Below are 16,546 nucleotides of genomic sequence, written 5' to 3'. Positions count from 1 at the left end.
CTGTGGCTTGGGGGAGTCTGTCCCTCGGAGCAGGGACAGGGAGGGGTGGTGGGTGCCCTGGGACGCTGGGAAGGGTTCCAAGAGAGGACAGAAAAGCAGCAGGAAGGGTATCCTCAGGGAATGGAGCGTGAGGGAACACTCCAAGGACCCACATGGGACCCAGGTCCTCTGTAAACCAGGGACGATAACGTTGACCTCTCAGAGTGGCACAGACAGTAAATACACTACTATGAGAAACCAGGATGGAATAGCACCCCGTATGCGTAACTCCACAAGTGCTATTTCTGAGGCTCACTTTGAGAAAAACTAAGTCGAAGTATAATCAAAGCAATTAAGGATGGAAATCACTAATAACCACGCTTATAATCCTAGCACTCGGCACTCGGGAGGCTGAGGCAGCAGGACTGCTGTATGAGGCCAGCCAGGGCTGCACAGTGACTTCAAAGTGGGCCTGAACTACACAACAAGACCCTGTCTCAAAAAATATGGAGGGAGGGATAAAAGAATTCAGGAAGATTTAAACATTCAATGACATGGAAAAGTGTACTACTAGAATAATTTACTAACAACAGTTCATAAAAGCTCTAGTCTCGGAAAACTCTTACACCGAGTATTCATTTTAAATTAATTTACAGAATACTTCATATAAGAAGTTCCAACTATTGACTTTCTTTTAAAAGCAGACATGTCTTTCTCACAAGAGAAAACAGAAACATATAGGAAGAAATCACAGAAGTGATCAGCAAACAACCTTCACTAAGGAAGTACTCAGACTCCTCTGGGGGAATTGCTGAGAAGTGGCAGTCGCTTTACCTAACCCATCTCACAGCCTGAACCCAGGAGCCAGGTCCTCAGGGCATCAGATCAGAGTCACAGTGTGGGAATCTGCAGTGCTGCAGCTATCACTGCTTGGGTATGGAGCCAGCCAAGAGCCCACCCTAAAGCTAAAAGCAGAAATGCGGACAGACGCCTCCTGCGGCAGTCATGAGGTGCTCCTCTGTAGCTGAGGTCGAAACAGGCTCGGGTTTGCTAGGTTCTTACAGCTGGGCTCTGAAATTGAAGGCTTGGTTCTCCCCCGAGAGCCAGAGCCGGCATTCTGTTTCCAATACAGTACGTTCCAGAGCATTCTGAGAGCCCAGTGTCCTGTCCCTTACACAGTGTCCCTCACACGGACTCTGCAAGGACAAGGACAGGATCTGAGAACTGCACAGCAGCCCTGGTTTGGTCACTGTCCCTTCTTCCAAGCCCTCTGTATTCGTAAGTCCTCCCACAGATGGCCTGGGTCCACTTCTGCGGAACAATCAACCTCTCAACCAGAACTTTAAAATCTCTAACTGGCAGCAAACAAGGACATAACGGAGAGTAAAATCATTTGAAAAGTAGGTCCCCATTGAAAGAATTTCTTATAAGCTACTGATCATTTAAAAGCAAAAAACTCTCTTTCAGAATTATACTAGTCTGCAATGCACAATGGTCTTTGAAAAGGAAGAGGAAGTTCTCTGAGTCCCCCCAAAAGAACAAAGAACAAATAACATTATCACTTTTTAAAAACTGGTAGTCAGGGCCGGGGATTTAGCTCAGCGGTTCGGTGGCCTGCCTTGCAAGCACAAGGACCCAAGTTTAATATCCCCAGTACCAAAAAAAAAAGAATTAAAATAAAAACTGGTAGTCAACTGCTTAAAAAGCGGCTGGAAGTATATTCTCCTTCTGGGCATCTGAGGTCCCAAGGGGAAAGTGAGGGCTCAGCAGGAAACCCAGTGAAGGCTCACTCTGCTCACAGCATGTGCTGAGGTCCCAGGATCCCAGCACATTTCTTGAGCCAAGTCACAGTCCAGGCTTATTCCAGCAACTAAGAGGTGCGCAAAGCAAGCTGTGCTACTCAATGAAAGCAGCATGACGCACCCCGAGAGCTGTGGTTTTTTTGCAAAGCAAGCTGTGCTACTCAATGAAAGCAGCATGACGCACCCCGACACAGCTGTGTCAGCAATTTTTTTTTTTTTTTCTTTTGCAGTACTGGGAATCCAACTCAGGACCTTGCACTTGCGAGGAAGGCGCAGCACCACTGAGCTAAATCCCTAGCCCATCAGCGACCTCACAGGGACATCAGGAGACTGACAGTAGCTCTAACAGTAGCTCATTCTTTCAGCAAGGAGTGGGCCAAGGAAAATATTCTCAAATTAGTTAAAAAAAAAAAAAACTTGAGTTAAGAACCACTAACGGCATTTTAGAGGTGATTTCAGTAAAGAAATGTAATACTATTGAGTACTGAAAATTGTTTAAAAGGATAAGTATGTATCAATTTTAAATACATATAAATAGGTCCCTCAGGATCAGAAAGCAGACTAAGCAGAAACTCTCCAGGATCGTTGCATTTACGCCCTCATGTGTACCAAGCATCAGGACCTCTCTTTCCTCACCTCTCGGGGGAAGAACGCCTGCTTCCTAGCACGGATGAGACAGCAGCGGCGACACTGAGCCCACATATGTGCCCGTCCAACCTGCAGGTTCGCCAGGACTCGGAATGCACAATGACCAGTTTACTAAAATCACACAGAGGAAGAGCCCGAACCCCTCTCCATCACACAGAAATGGCAGCATGCTTTGCAAATTATAACATTTTAGAAGCAGCCTCTCTCTCTCAAATTGTGATTAGAGAAGTCTAGACTGGAGGAGCTGCATGAGCATTAAGGAGGCATTCTCTGCAGCTGCCCAAAGTAGCCACCAGGAATGTGACCAACTGTTATTAGTGTAACCTATGTGCAAAGGAAGACGGTAGCAAAATGCCCTCCACGCCGTCCTGAAGTCTGGACCTCGCGTGGGAATTCTGGCCTTTCCCGAGCTAGTGGAAGGTGGCTCTGCTGACACGAAGCAGGACAGTTGTGAGCGGACAGCCTGAGCTCTAAGTGCACTGTGTCACTGAGCTGGGAGATCCACTGTGTTACACGTCACGCATGTTAACATGTTCTCTGCTCAAAGTGATTTGCAGGCATCAACCCATTATGGAGATCAAGGGGGAGTGTGCCTGAGCGTGCGCACATCTGTACGCACAATAACTACTTCAGTGCTCCTATCCATGACAGGGCACTGGCCATGGCTCTCGGGAAGAAATAACCTTCGGGTCCAAAGGGACAATGCCTAAAGCTGGGGAAGCGTAACCGAACATGGCACACTCACAGCTCTCCTTCATTCTCAGCGTGAGCTTTCATCTGGCCAGCCAGAACACAGGCCGGCTCCACGAGTGAGCGGCATGGCCCGTCCGTGGAAGGGGCGTATGGTTTCCACAATTCCAGGCCAGGATCAGGAAGACCTCTAGTGAGAAGCCCGCTGCATCTGAATGTCCAGCCAGGCATCTTCACAATCTTAAGAGAGACCCTGCCCGGCTATGAGGCCAACCAGGAGGACAGGGGACAGCGCCCGGAGAAAGAGCAGGACAGCGCTGGTTTGCACTGCATCATGGACACATCCATCCTGTGTGCTTGGGCTCACAGACAAGGGACCCTGCTGGGACCTGCATTACCTTCTGCCAGAAGCCTCCTCCTAAAACAGCAGGCATGACTTGCGCATCTACATTCACCAGTGATCTGCGTGATCCTAAACTGGAATTCAGTTTTCTCCCTACAGTCTACCAGCAGTAACACGGTACCTACAAACAGACTCCAGGACACCAGACTGAAAAGCAGGCGCTTGCTCAGCCTGTCTATTCTTTATGAATTTTTAACTCTGAAATATGAAGTAGGGGGTTGGTACAGATGACTTACACTTATATAATTTACAGGAAAAAAAAGACTGTTTGGTAAGCCACATGTTTATTTGAAGAAACTAGCAGGAGAACAACTTACTATTGTGTACCTTAGAACACAGTATTACTTCAGCAAAACAAGGGAATGCAGTCCTTGTCCTAGAGGCTGAAAAATGTATTAATAAAAATATGTATTAACAGTGCACAGAGTTCACCTGATGAGAGTGGCTGTCACTCCACCTTCCCTGAGGTCGAGTTTTTGTTTGATTTTGTCTTTAAATTTTCTTCCAGAAAAAAAATAACTCTGTCTATGAAAGGAGCAAGTGACAGGATTAGTTCTTCGGTCTTCTGGCAGGAAACACGGAATCCTCCCAAAGACAGCAAGCAGTGAATGGGCCTACGAGATGGGAAAAGCAAAGGGGAAACGAGCTGAGGACTACGGCTCTGGAGAGCTTCAACTGTAAGAGCAAAAAATCCAATTTTATGCAAAAACAAGAGAAAACTACAGCGGCAAGTGGTAGAGTTCAAGGACCGAAAGAAAGGTGCTGCTACAGTGTGACGGGAGGAAGAGGGACGCTGCACCATCAGAGGGGGCTGTGACGACAGAGACGTTTCGACTGCGAAGACCATTTATACTCATCTCCCCTGCAGAAGGCCCTCAGCCCTCGGAAGAAGAGAAAATCCTCGTTTCGACTGTCCTTGACCACGGCAGCCCCAGGATCCTTGTCAAATGAGGTCTTCTGAACATACTTAGGTCTTCTGGTTAAATGTTAAGTAAACAATAGGCACTCTCTTCACATAGCGTTTTGTTCTATTCCAACAAAAACAGGCCTAATCTTGCCTATAAAAAAGTAGATATCATATTCTATCCCAAAATGCATGCAAAGCACTACTGAATGTCTGTATCTTTCTAAATCCCTATGCTAAAATCCTACCTTTTTGGGGGGGAACACCGATTGAACTCGGCTCCTTGTGTTTGCAAGGGAGGCAGCGAAACCACCAAGCTAAATCCTTGGCCTGAAATCCTACCTTTTCAGGGGAAGGTGCTGGGGAGGGGAACTGTGGGTCAAGCTACAGCCCATACAGAAGAGGCCTGGAGACCCCTCACTCCCTTCCACATCTGAGGGCAGGACAAGCAGACCCTAACAGCACCACAAATCTACTGACTCCTGATTTTGACAGTCTCAGCCTCCATATCCAGGAGAAATAAATCCATGTGGTTTGTAAGGTGTCCAGTTCCCACTACTTCTGTTAGAGTAGCCTGAACAAACTAAGACAACGGTGGTAAGGGGGTAAGATTCTCAGCTAATATCACATCTTTAAAGGAAGAAATATGAGTGAATAGAAAATATTTTATTGAGGAATACTATTCGAGGTTGCTATTACATTCTTTTTGTTCTTTTTGGTTCATATCGGTGCACACAAATACCGCATAAAATGAACTTTATATTTAAAAGTAAAAAGAGGACGAGCATTTTTTTTCCCGCTACAACACTACAATCTAGCATTACCGGCACAATGTCATCTTCTGGGAAGCAAGTGAGCAGCTGCAGAGGCCTCACAGGCTGCAGGCCTCCCCTGCTTGCCCCTCTGGCCAAGCTGAAGTATCTGCAGCCGCTCCTCCAATGAAACAAACTATCCGGCGCGACTCAGCTACCAGATGGCCTTAAACAAATCCACCACACGACTGCAGTGCTCTTGGACAGGCATTAAAGCCTCAATTTGGATTCCTCCGCAGCCTCTCATGCCTGGAGAAACCGGGGTTCACTGTGTGCCCGTTCTGCATTACCAGCCCATCTGTCCACGTGGACTGATGAGCCCTAGCCCAGGTGAGGAGAAGAGGCTGGGGTCAGAGCACTCTCAACACCTGCAATCTCACTCGCATTGATGATGCCATCTCCCCCAAAAAATCCTCCTTGAACCCACTAAAGAGCCCCTCAAACATTAAAGCCATTGGGTGATCTTTTCTCACAGTAATAATATCAGAAAATACTGTCACAGTGATCACCGGTGGCGCTTACACAGACAGGAATCCTTTACTCCTCCCAATGCAGTTCCACAGGGAGAGGCTGTCACCATGTCAAAGGCAAGAAAACCAAGGCTCCTGGTCCCGAAGTAAACACAGCTGGTGAGGACAGTGCAGGGGACCCGGTCTCAACCACCACACAGCAGGCACCTCAAAACAACAGCACCTGGGTCCTCCACACCCCCACCAGCCCTTGCCCTGACGCTACTTTCCTTCTTCAACCACGCTGCTGAGCACTCAGCAACTACAGCCCAATAAATATGGAACTCCCTGACTTCAAGAAAATTAAACAGACACAAACACATTTTTATAAAAACTAAAGGCATGAGCTGGCATGGCAGCCCGCCTATAATCCCAGCACTTTGGGAGGCTGAGGCAGGAGGATCACAGATTCCAGCTCAGCCTAGGCAACTTCTTGACTTAGTGACACTCCCCTCGCCCCCATTTAATTTTTTAGCCCATGTTTGCATCACACAGTTTACTTTGTGGGCAGGTGGTGCATGCACACATCGTAATTCCTTTTTTCACCCTTTGCACTCCTCTTCCATCTCTTGGTCCCCTTCCCATTTGAGAAAGATCTCCCTCTCATTATCTTTTACTTTTATAATTGGTTTTCTCATGTAAGAGAACTCATGAAATATTTAAGCTCGTGTGTCTGACTTAAGCCACTTAACATTATGGACTCAAGGTGCATCCGTTTTCCTACCAATGGCCCAAGTTTATCCTTCTTTCTGGCAGAGCAGTACTTCACTGTGTACAAATACATTTTCCTTATCCACCCATCTGCTGACGGACACAGAGGCCCCTTTTGAGTTAGCGCTTACCAGTGGAGCAGCTTTAATCATGGGTACACATGTATCACTGTCATATCATGTCTCCACCTCTTCTGGGAAAGTTTCTGGAAGGGGAACAGCGGAATTAAATGGAATTTCTAGTTTCAGTTTTTTGAGGACTCTCCATACTGACTTCCAGAGTGACTGCACTTTAAAAGATCTTTGAAAGGGCTGAGGATGTAGTCCAGGGAGAAGTGCAATGATATGCATTTATTTTTAACAATTCTTGGTCTAGTCTTTGTCCGTTTGATAATCCATAATACCTGCCGCCCTCAATAACTTTTCACCTGAAGGAAAGAATAAAATAAGCATCAGCCAACAGATTCGGGCGTCACTCCCATGCCATGGAACGGAATGCTAAGGGAAGATGAGAACTGGGAGCCTCAGTGATGCATGACAGGGAACTGTTTTACACACCATCGCCAACCAGCAGCAACAAAAGGCTAAGGATGCCCATGGGTTCCTGCATCTTCAATCCTCAGCACCATCGTTTTCAGGATGTCATTTCTAAGATGAAATGTTCTGTTCAGATGTTACCTAGGAGATCTTTTTTTAAAAATGTCAATTCTGGGCCGGGGATTTAGCCCAGTGGTTCCACCACCTGCCTCTCAAGCGCAAGGTCCTGAGTTCTATCCCCAGTACCAAAGAAAAGTCAATTCTGGGACTCATTTAAAAGAATAATCTGGGAAAAAACAAAAACATGCTGCTGGAGCCTCACCTAGAATGAGTGTGTGTCAACTGGTCAGGGGTGAGACCGGGCACAGGCAGCCGCGCTTCCAGATGACCACAATGCCCAGCTGCGCTTGTGTAAACACCATCCCGGGCATCTCAAACTGCAGTGCACACGTCTGTCACCTGAGGATCCATTCAGATGCAGATCCTGACTCCAAAGGTGGAAGTAAGGCCAGAAGCTCCCTGCACACACTCCACGCATTGCTGAAGCTGCTGGTCTAACCATGCTCGCCTCTAACCCTCCGTCCATAAGTCAGTGTAATAGTATAAAAAGGAGACAGAGTACAAAAGACAGAATGACTCAAGGCACTGGAGAAAACCACCTGCTTACATAAAAGAGACAACCGATTTCTGAGAAGCAGCTTGAACCCACAAGAAATGATCACAGAACAAAGGTACGCATATGCAGGCAGACTGCTCTGGGCAGGATGAACACTCTAAGCACTAGTTAGTCCATCCATAATGCATCAACCAGCATAGCTATCAAGAAAATTGAACACAGATACACACTATATACGTGTTTTATTTTATTTTAAAATGTAACTTCTATCTGTTCCCCATCTATGTCACTCTCTCCTATACTTAGACCCTTTCAAAGAGACAAAACATCAGCCATATCACCAAAATCTGTATATCTGATAAATGTCTAAGATCTGCTTTAAAATGCTTCCACAAACAAGAAGAAAACAGCATAAAGGTAATAGAGTAAAATTTCCATAACTATCCTGTGGGTAAGGACATAGGGTTCACTGCCCTCTCCCACTAACTTATGTGTCTGTTTGGAATTTTTCAAAATAAATGTCTAGTTCTGCTTTGGAACCCCTGCTACATGACGTGTTAGATGAGATCATGAGCAAATGAACTCCCCTGAATCACAGACCCCAAAATGGGTTTCCATTTCCACCACCACAAAGGACCACCTTGGAGAGGACAGGAATGGCATTTGTGGAAACACTTGACATCAAACAGGTCACATCCTAAAGATAAACAATTTTAACCCAAATGGGTCCAATTCAAGGGAAGTAGGAAAAATAAAACACTCCCAAAGTAGAAATACTTAAAGATTAAAGGCGATGCACCATAATAATGCCATTTTAGTTCTTTCTATTAACCCTCCCTCGCCACTGGAGACCAGATTGTATCAGAAACAGCAACAAGGAGTGGTCTCCGAGGTCTGCAGTGCCACATTCTGAGACAGATGCACAAAGTGGCTAGCTGCTTGACAACACAATCAATGAAGGGTGGCCCAGAGACAAATATCCTTCTGATTGCTGTACACTTGCCGTGTCTACAAGCAACACAGAATTCCCTCCCACTCACTTTCCATTTGCCAAAACCCTTGAGTGGAAGCCAGGGACATAGCAGTTCAGGAGAAAAGTAACACCTTGAATACAGGCCAAACCATCAAAAGCAAAATATCACTTCTGGAGCTCTCTCTTCACAGGACAGAATTTCAAACAAGAACAGATGGTACCCTTTATTATCTGCAGCATAATTAATCATTTAAAAATATACATTATTGGTGATAATTTTACCATTGTGGAAAAGAATCAAATCATTCACAAAACCTCACAGTGGGAAACCTTGAGGAGAAAAGGGCACAATCCTGCCAATGTGATCATGATACACATAAAAGTGAAAGGCAAAGTATTGAAAATAGTGGGTGAACAGAAAATAGCTCCAGCAGTGATATTTTGCTTTTCATGCTTTGGCCTGTATTCAAGCCGTTACTTCCCTCCCGAACAGAAGCCATTAATGCACATTCCCATTTTTAATAATATGTAGGAACAATGGCATAAGAATCCTACTTTCGTTCATGCCAAGTGAATTTGAATCGAGCATGTGCCTGATGGGACTCTGACATGCTTCTCTTGCAGAAGAAAAATCCTACAGACAATGTAGGACAAGTATGTCAGCCTCCCTCATTAGGTCCAGGAAGAGCACTGCAAAGTTCAGAAGGTGCATTTACTTGGGGAATTCTTACAAGAAGTACTCTTTATTTTAATCTCCTACTTTGAAGTTTTACTCTCAAGACACAAATTAAATCCACATTTTTACAAATAGTATTCACATGTCTCTTGCGTATTTTGTTAACCTTGTTCATATATGGATCCCCTGGAATGTTTAATCATTGGTTATTTTACTTACTCCTTTTCTATACAAACTTACCTAGTATTTTTGCTATCCTTGTAGCAAATTATCTATGTATGCGATAATAAACACTGAACATAGTCATATCTCTATCAATTTCCTTATAAGGCAAAGCTTATTTCAGGCAAGATCTGGCTTCAGTATTAAGATAAACACACACAGCAGGAAAGCTGTAATGTATATTTTGTTTTTTTCAGCCCATGACAACCTTACATTTGGATAAATATAAATGAACCAAACAAGAACTTTCAATAAAATACCCTAGCTGTACCTCTATTTAACAACTAGTTATTCCATTTTTTTCTTCCACATGTTAATGAGCACCTTTATTAACAACAACTAACAAAAAGTCATACTGAAGTGCAAGTTTCACAAAAATGTCACGGGGGGGCGGGGAGAAAAAGAAAGTATGAACCCAAGCTGATCCAGAAGGGCATAAACTTCCCCACATGCAGAGATTTTCACAAAGAAGTGAAGGAAAGTAAGAGGCTCCAGTAGGAAAATAGAGCTCCTTGAATCTAAAGACCAGGGACAAGGCAGGGTGCTAAATCTTTTATGCTTAAGTCTATGACATGCAACTACTTCAACCACAGGACTTCTCAAAGTCTAACCAGGTTCAATGGATCAGAAATATGTTTATCAATCATGGACTCAAGAAACAAATTTCTCTAATCACCTGACTCAGAAGTATTAAAGTTCTGAATCACCTTTTTCTTTTCAGCAATTTCTTTTAAATAATCAGTTTAAAAGTGTAATTGTGTTAGTGTTAAGCATGTGGCATAGTACAACACTTAAAAGCAGTAAATGAAAATTTCTGACCTCAAAACAATTCACATTTGCATCTAAAATGTTACAACAAAACCACATAACTCCCTCCTCAAAATGTTTCATGTGATGTCTCCTTGAAGGGGCTTTCACTTTAGCTATGTGTGGCTTCCTCTGCTTTAATGACAAAACTACAAACATGAGCATAAAAAAGAGAAGTCTCTACAATGAAGGCCCACAGTGTACAGTAACTTCCACTAGGTTTACTTTTCATAGTTTTTAACCTAGAGAGAAAACTCAAGGTCAAATAAAAATGGCTCCTTTAAGGAAGGCATGGTTCGCACTTCTCTTCCTGTGCTGGGTTAGCTGGTGTCATCACGATAAGGGTGGCAATGCAAGGTCCTAGTTGTCATCCAGTCCCATCGTGTATCAGCCTGGGCTACACATCTCTCAGAACACAAAGGTACTGACTTTTCTCTTCCAGAAAGAGACCACTGCTATTCCACCAAATGATTTCCAGCAGCAGCCATGTTTTATATAAAAATAAATCCCTAATAAAATATAGTTGCTCTCAATTCACTGACACTGCCTAATGAATGTGCCCTGCTGCCCAGTGAGGATCCTATTGTAAAAACTTGAGACCAGCTGTTAAGACTATGAAGTCCAAACCACTGCCAGAACCCTCAGTCCACTCTATGTCTTCGCATGAGGTACTTAAAAGGAGGCAAGGCCCAGGCATAATGTCATTAACATCGCAGAATAGAAAGATCAGAAACCATGAAGGCACTTTATTTATTACTTATTTACTTTGAGCAAGTTCCAATGGAGAAGCAAAATGGCCTACAAAGGAACAAAGTGTTCTCTTCAAATACAAATGTGAAATATTACAAAACATGCCAATAAAAAACACATAAGCTCTCTAATCATCATCCCTGGAAAATGCGGTTATTCCTCTGACTGAAATCACAGAAGACAAAAATAAAGCACAATGTAGGCGGACAAAGACACTGGACATTTTTACAAAATTTATCATTGCAAAGAACAGCTACAGAAATGGGCCAGGGATTTAGCTCAGTGGTTCGGTGGCCTGCCTTGCAAGCACAAGGACCGGAGTTCAATCCCCAGTACCCCCCCCAAAAAAAGAACAGCTATAGAAAAATACACCAATTATGAAAGGAGGATGCCAAGCAGAAAACTGCTGGAGCACCCTGTCTTTTTTCCCCTGGAAGCCACAGCTTCTTGTTAACACAGGTAGGAATCCTTCCTAGGTCACATATGCAGAACCTAAAACAGATTTATGCACACATCCGAATTTTCCCAAAAAATTAATGTGGAAGACAGGTTTAGGTCAGTGATTAGACAAATCTAAGATGTAATGTAAATTGGAGCAAATAACTAAAATGAATAGGTAAAAGAATCTAGGGTTTTTTTTTTTTCCCATCTTAAAAAGCTAGAATCAAAGGACAAGTTTAGCAGACTAAATCAAACTAAGGCACGCACTGCTTGCAATTTTAAGTTTAGAATTATAAAATAATTATGAAATCCACAGTGAAGGAGAGCTGGCTTATATAAATGTGCCACATGAAAATGTCCTTGGGGAGAGCAAGAAGGTAAGGTATTACTTGAATCAATTCCTTAAGCCAGATAAAGTAATTCAACTTTGGCTACATTAACTGAAAAGCATGAACAGAAAAAGACTAGTAATAATTTGTTTCGTGATAAACAGGAAAACAGGCTCCAATTTTTTTATTTTAAAAATGCAGAGTAGGTGTCGGGCATCATGCTGAGCACTGGGGAGATCAACTGGATAAGATGCCACCTCAAAGAAAGCAGCTGAAGAGAGAAAAGAGCACTGCAAATGTTGATGATTCACTGTGTGTACAAAACCCAAGAAGTAGTGCCCAGATGTCCCTGCAAGGGTTCAGAGTAGTTTTGCAGAAGAGACAGCACATGCACAAGTTCCAAAAGTTTTGCATGGAAGGTCTGGTTCAAACTTTCAGGTAGTTTTTTCAAGCAACTTTTACTGTACATCAAACACACAAACATCAAGAATACATACATGAATACAAATCTTCTTGTTCTCAAGAATCTATAATATACTGGAGATTTGAATTTACTGTTTCAGAATTCATAAAATAAGGGTCAGGTATATGAGGAATTCCCATAAATCAGTAAGAAAAAGATCAGCAACAGGACATGCCATACAGCTACCCATGTACACAGCAGTATCAAATGGAGTGACATAGTTGTGCATTTCAGAAGGAAAAAACATGCTAGTAACAACGTGAGTAACAATGTATGGGAGGAGACTGATCCTGTGCCGGGCGAAGCCTGTCAAAGGCCTGATCTGCATGACATCTCCAAGGGTGAATGGTGGTCACAGCACCCAGGCCAGGAAACCTGGAAAAGATCCCTGTTTCAGTCCCACCGTCCCCATCCACAGCAACTGCAGGAACACATGAGACAGTTGCAGATATGGATATTCCACTGTCCTGTCTACAAGCAGTTTTCTGCTATGTGACAATAAGGAGACCAAACGGCCTGAGAGGGCCTGCGGTGGTGGAAAAGAACACCAGCACTTGGAATTCAACACAAGGGGCAGGCAGACACACCACAAAAGAGGAAACACGACAGCCAGCAAGGACAGTGTCTCCAGGAAAAAGGAGTGGCGCAGCACATCCCAGGTAACAGCCATCAGGAACGGGACAGCCACTAGCTGACCTTTGTCACCTGTCCAGGAGGAAAGGCAGAGCCCGCTGCACAGCAGAATGACAGCAGGCAAGGGAGGAAGTGCACACCTTATGCAAATCACTTTCTAGATGTGGAAAGCTGGGCTTCCAACAACAGGATAACAATACCTAGCATACGCTGAGGGCTCTTCCTCAGCAGGCTCTAGGTGAGGCGCGTTCCACACAACTACGCTCACGGTCACTACTGAGCAAAATGAGCTTTATCATTTCTAAACCTGAGAGAAACGGGTTGCAGGTGGGCGTGCGACCTGCACTGGCCATTGGAGCTGGTTTATTTTTGTTTTGTTTTGGGGGAAGCATGTGGCTGCTTTTCCACCTAACAGGTGACTTTCAATCACTTCCACCTTCCACAGCTGTGACTATCTCGCTGTACTCTGCGCAAGGTCAGTGGAAACAGCTGTGGAATTCCAGGTGCAAACTCATCCCTCCTCCCAACTTCTTTGGGACCATCTCTATTTTAAAACAAGATTGATGTCCTAGCGTTTCCCTGTAAATAGTGTACTTGAGAAAATTAGTATTGGTTACATTTATGTATTTTGGCCAAAAATGAAAGCACAATCTACAAAGGTGGTTGATTAGGGTCTTTTCTGCAGGCCCGCAGCAAGCACAGCTACAACTCACACTGCAGTGTTAGGCCCACCTGGCCTCCCACATGGGGCCCTGGCCTTCAGGGCAGGAAAAAGGCCATGAACGCAGAGGTTTTTTAAGTGAAGAAAGTACATAACTCAGTTGTTCATCTTTATCATCATGCTGGGGCCAAGATATGAAATCTGGTGATGTTCACAAAGACACAGAATATGACTTTAAACCTAGGCATAAAAGTTCGTGCTCAAAAATGCTCCTTAAATACAAGATTTCTCCTGGATTCAACACTACCAAATGGAAGAAAATTTAGTCATTTCACTAAATGAGTTTAAAGTTCAGTTACTTTTTTAAATTGTATTTTTTTAAAAAAGCCAATTTACTGAAATAAAGCTGGCTCTGGCACATCAGGCATGGGAGTCCCTGGATGTGTGAGGAGCACTTCTGTAGAGTGCTTAGAAGCCACCCGAGCTGCCCATCTAAATGATTCAAGGCCTTCTTGGTTTGTGGCAGGACTCGGGCTTTCAGTTCAGAGACGCACACGACCAGACAGTTGCACCAAATACTAACTAGCATGAGTGGGTGCAGATTTTAATGCACTGCCATCAATAATGTCCCGGGAAATACAAGGACATGTGATTTCTACCAAGATGTGCGCATGCAGGTGGATCTGCGGGCTGCAGGTCACACCCTACACCCACCACCGCACCTGCAGCTCCATCACTTCACATGAGAATTTCGAGCAACAGTAACATCTGGTGCCAAACTGGGATCCACTCTAGCTCACATGCAGGTAGCCGGTATGCTTAGTCACATGCAAAGGCCTGCATGTTACTACTGGTACTTAATACCTCAGCACTGAGCACCATGCAGCAAGGTGCTGTGTCACCTTAGCTGGAAACCACAGGCCTCCTCCAAGTCTCAGGGAAACTTACACTTGGCATCCAGTTACCACAAAACAAACCTGTTAATTACCAAAATCCAGTGGCCTGGGGAGCTATTTATCAACAATTTCAAAAATCTGGGCACGGGGAGAGCAGGCCAAAAAGGAGGCTTGCCTGTGGCGAGGCCTCTGTGACAATGGTCTTAAGAGTAAATAAGGGGAATGGCCTCTCCACAACCCAGCACCATCAGCAGGCTGCCAGGCTCACATCCTGACTTTATTTCTCGTATTACCAAAAAAAGGTAAAAGAGACCCCTGTAGAAAGTCCCTGTTGACAAGCACCTGCTTTCTGGGATGCACCTGCTTACAGAGATTTGGTGTCGGACACCTTGACAGTGCACACGAAGGGGTTTCGGTGGGGAAGGCATTAAGACTAAAGGTTCTGGGTCTTGCCATGAGGATGGTGATCGCCATGCCAAGGGCCATCACAGACGGGCCCCTCTGACACTAAGCCCCAGCAGCTGAAGGTCAATGTGCGCACTAGGAAGAGCCAGGCGGGAGAATAAAAGGAACCAGGGTGCTGAGGTTTCACAGCAGGAAAAGAGCAAAGAGGAACTGCGTTCCCTGCATTTCTGAGGGATCCTAACAACCCCAGCTGGATTAAAAGGCGAGCTACTTGGGTACCCAGGGGCCCAGAACACATTCAGCATGGGGAAATGGCCTGGAGACTTAGAACTAAAAAGTCATCTTAATACCAAGTGCGCTCTCTCTTGGAAAGCTGACCACACTCATTCTGACCCCTGCAAGGCAAAGCTAGGGGTAAACAAAAACGGGTTCAGTCTCAGACTGCAGTCAAGTATACAGAAACACCTCTCACAGGCAGAGCTGTCCAGGAAGATGAGGGGGCCTCCAAGCAGGGAGCCCCTCGCTTCCAGCGGACATCTGGCAGCAGGGTTGGAATCTGCCAGGAGAGGGAACAGGGACAGGGGCTTCCACACTGGAGGTGTCCTTTCCATCCTAGGAATCTAACTTCTTGCTATGCGTAGACTCAGACATGAGGAAGCACAACAGATTAAGTGCCCATTCTGTCACCCAGTCTTTCTCAGCACAGGAAAAGAGCACTGGTTCGGGGCCGAACAGTAAGTCAGAGTCTCAAGGTCCCTTTAAGTTTCAAAAAAAAACCTCATGTTAGCTTTAGCTACTCTTCAGCACACAGGTGCACATTTACAACAAAAATGAATTTGAATCATTTATCTCTCCACTCAGAAGAGCCCCCATAACCTATTACAATGTTAAATGTCCCCAACTGGTTAAAAAATGCTAAATATGACACCTCAGTTTCTGAAATTCCCAATGCGGCTCTCTCCTCAGCTGAGAGAAGACGGTCATCATCCGAGTATGATCCAGACACTAATACTGTTCTTGGGGATTTATCTACCACTTAGCCCCACTCAGACTGCCTAACTTTCCACTCCTGCCACAGTTTGAAATCCGCTAGTCACCATGGGGACTTCTTTTAAATGCACTCCTAACCTTCACAATTCCGTTTCTGGATGGCCAGGAGGGATGGGACAGAATGCTCAGAAGAGCTCAGACCAGGATGAGAACAGATTCTTTCCCCACTGGCAAATGTGAGCAGACAGCATGGGATGACATTTTTTAGGAAACTGGAGTTCCCTTGGTCTTCAGGGCTTGAAATGAAGCTCTTTCTTTCAATACCAGGGAGACAAAGCTGATCCTGGCCCAGGAGGGGCAGGAATGAAAAGAAACGAGCTAGGACAGCCCCAGCTGGCGAGCTTTCATGTGGAACCACAGGGCAAAGGCTGAGCCAGTGCGGGGTCAGCAGCCCTCAGCAAGGGCAGAACCTCAGCTGCACTGCTTCCTGGTTGGTGTCGGTGCCCGGGCAGAGGCTGGGCCTGCCTGTGTGCACCGGGTGTTTCACTCTCTAATTCTCCAATTTGCGATTCATTTGCATCTGTGCAGTCTGGCCCTCACAGCTCTGGTCACACAGCCCTCCTTTAATCCAGCGTTATCATCGGCTGTCTGCAGAAGAAAATGAACCGGCACACCTCTGGCCCACAGGCA

This window comes from Fukomys damarensis, unplaced genomic scaffold, assembly GCF_012274545.1.
Source record: "Fukomys damarensis isolate Sample0158 unplaced genomic scaffold, DMR_v1.0_HiC HiC_scaffold_25, whole genome shotgun sequence".
Lineage (NCBI taxonomy): Eukaryota > Metazoa > Chordata > Mammalia > Rodentia > Bathyergidae > Fukomys > Fukomys damarensis.
This window is presented reverse-complemented; position numbering follows the sequence as displayed.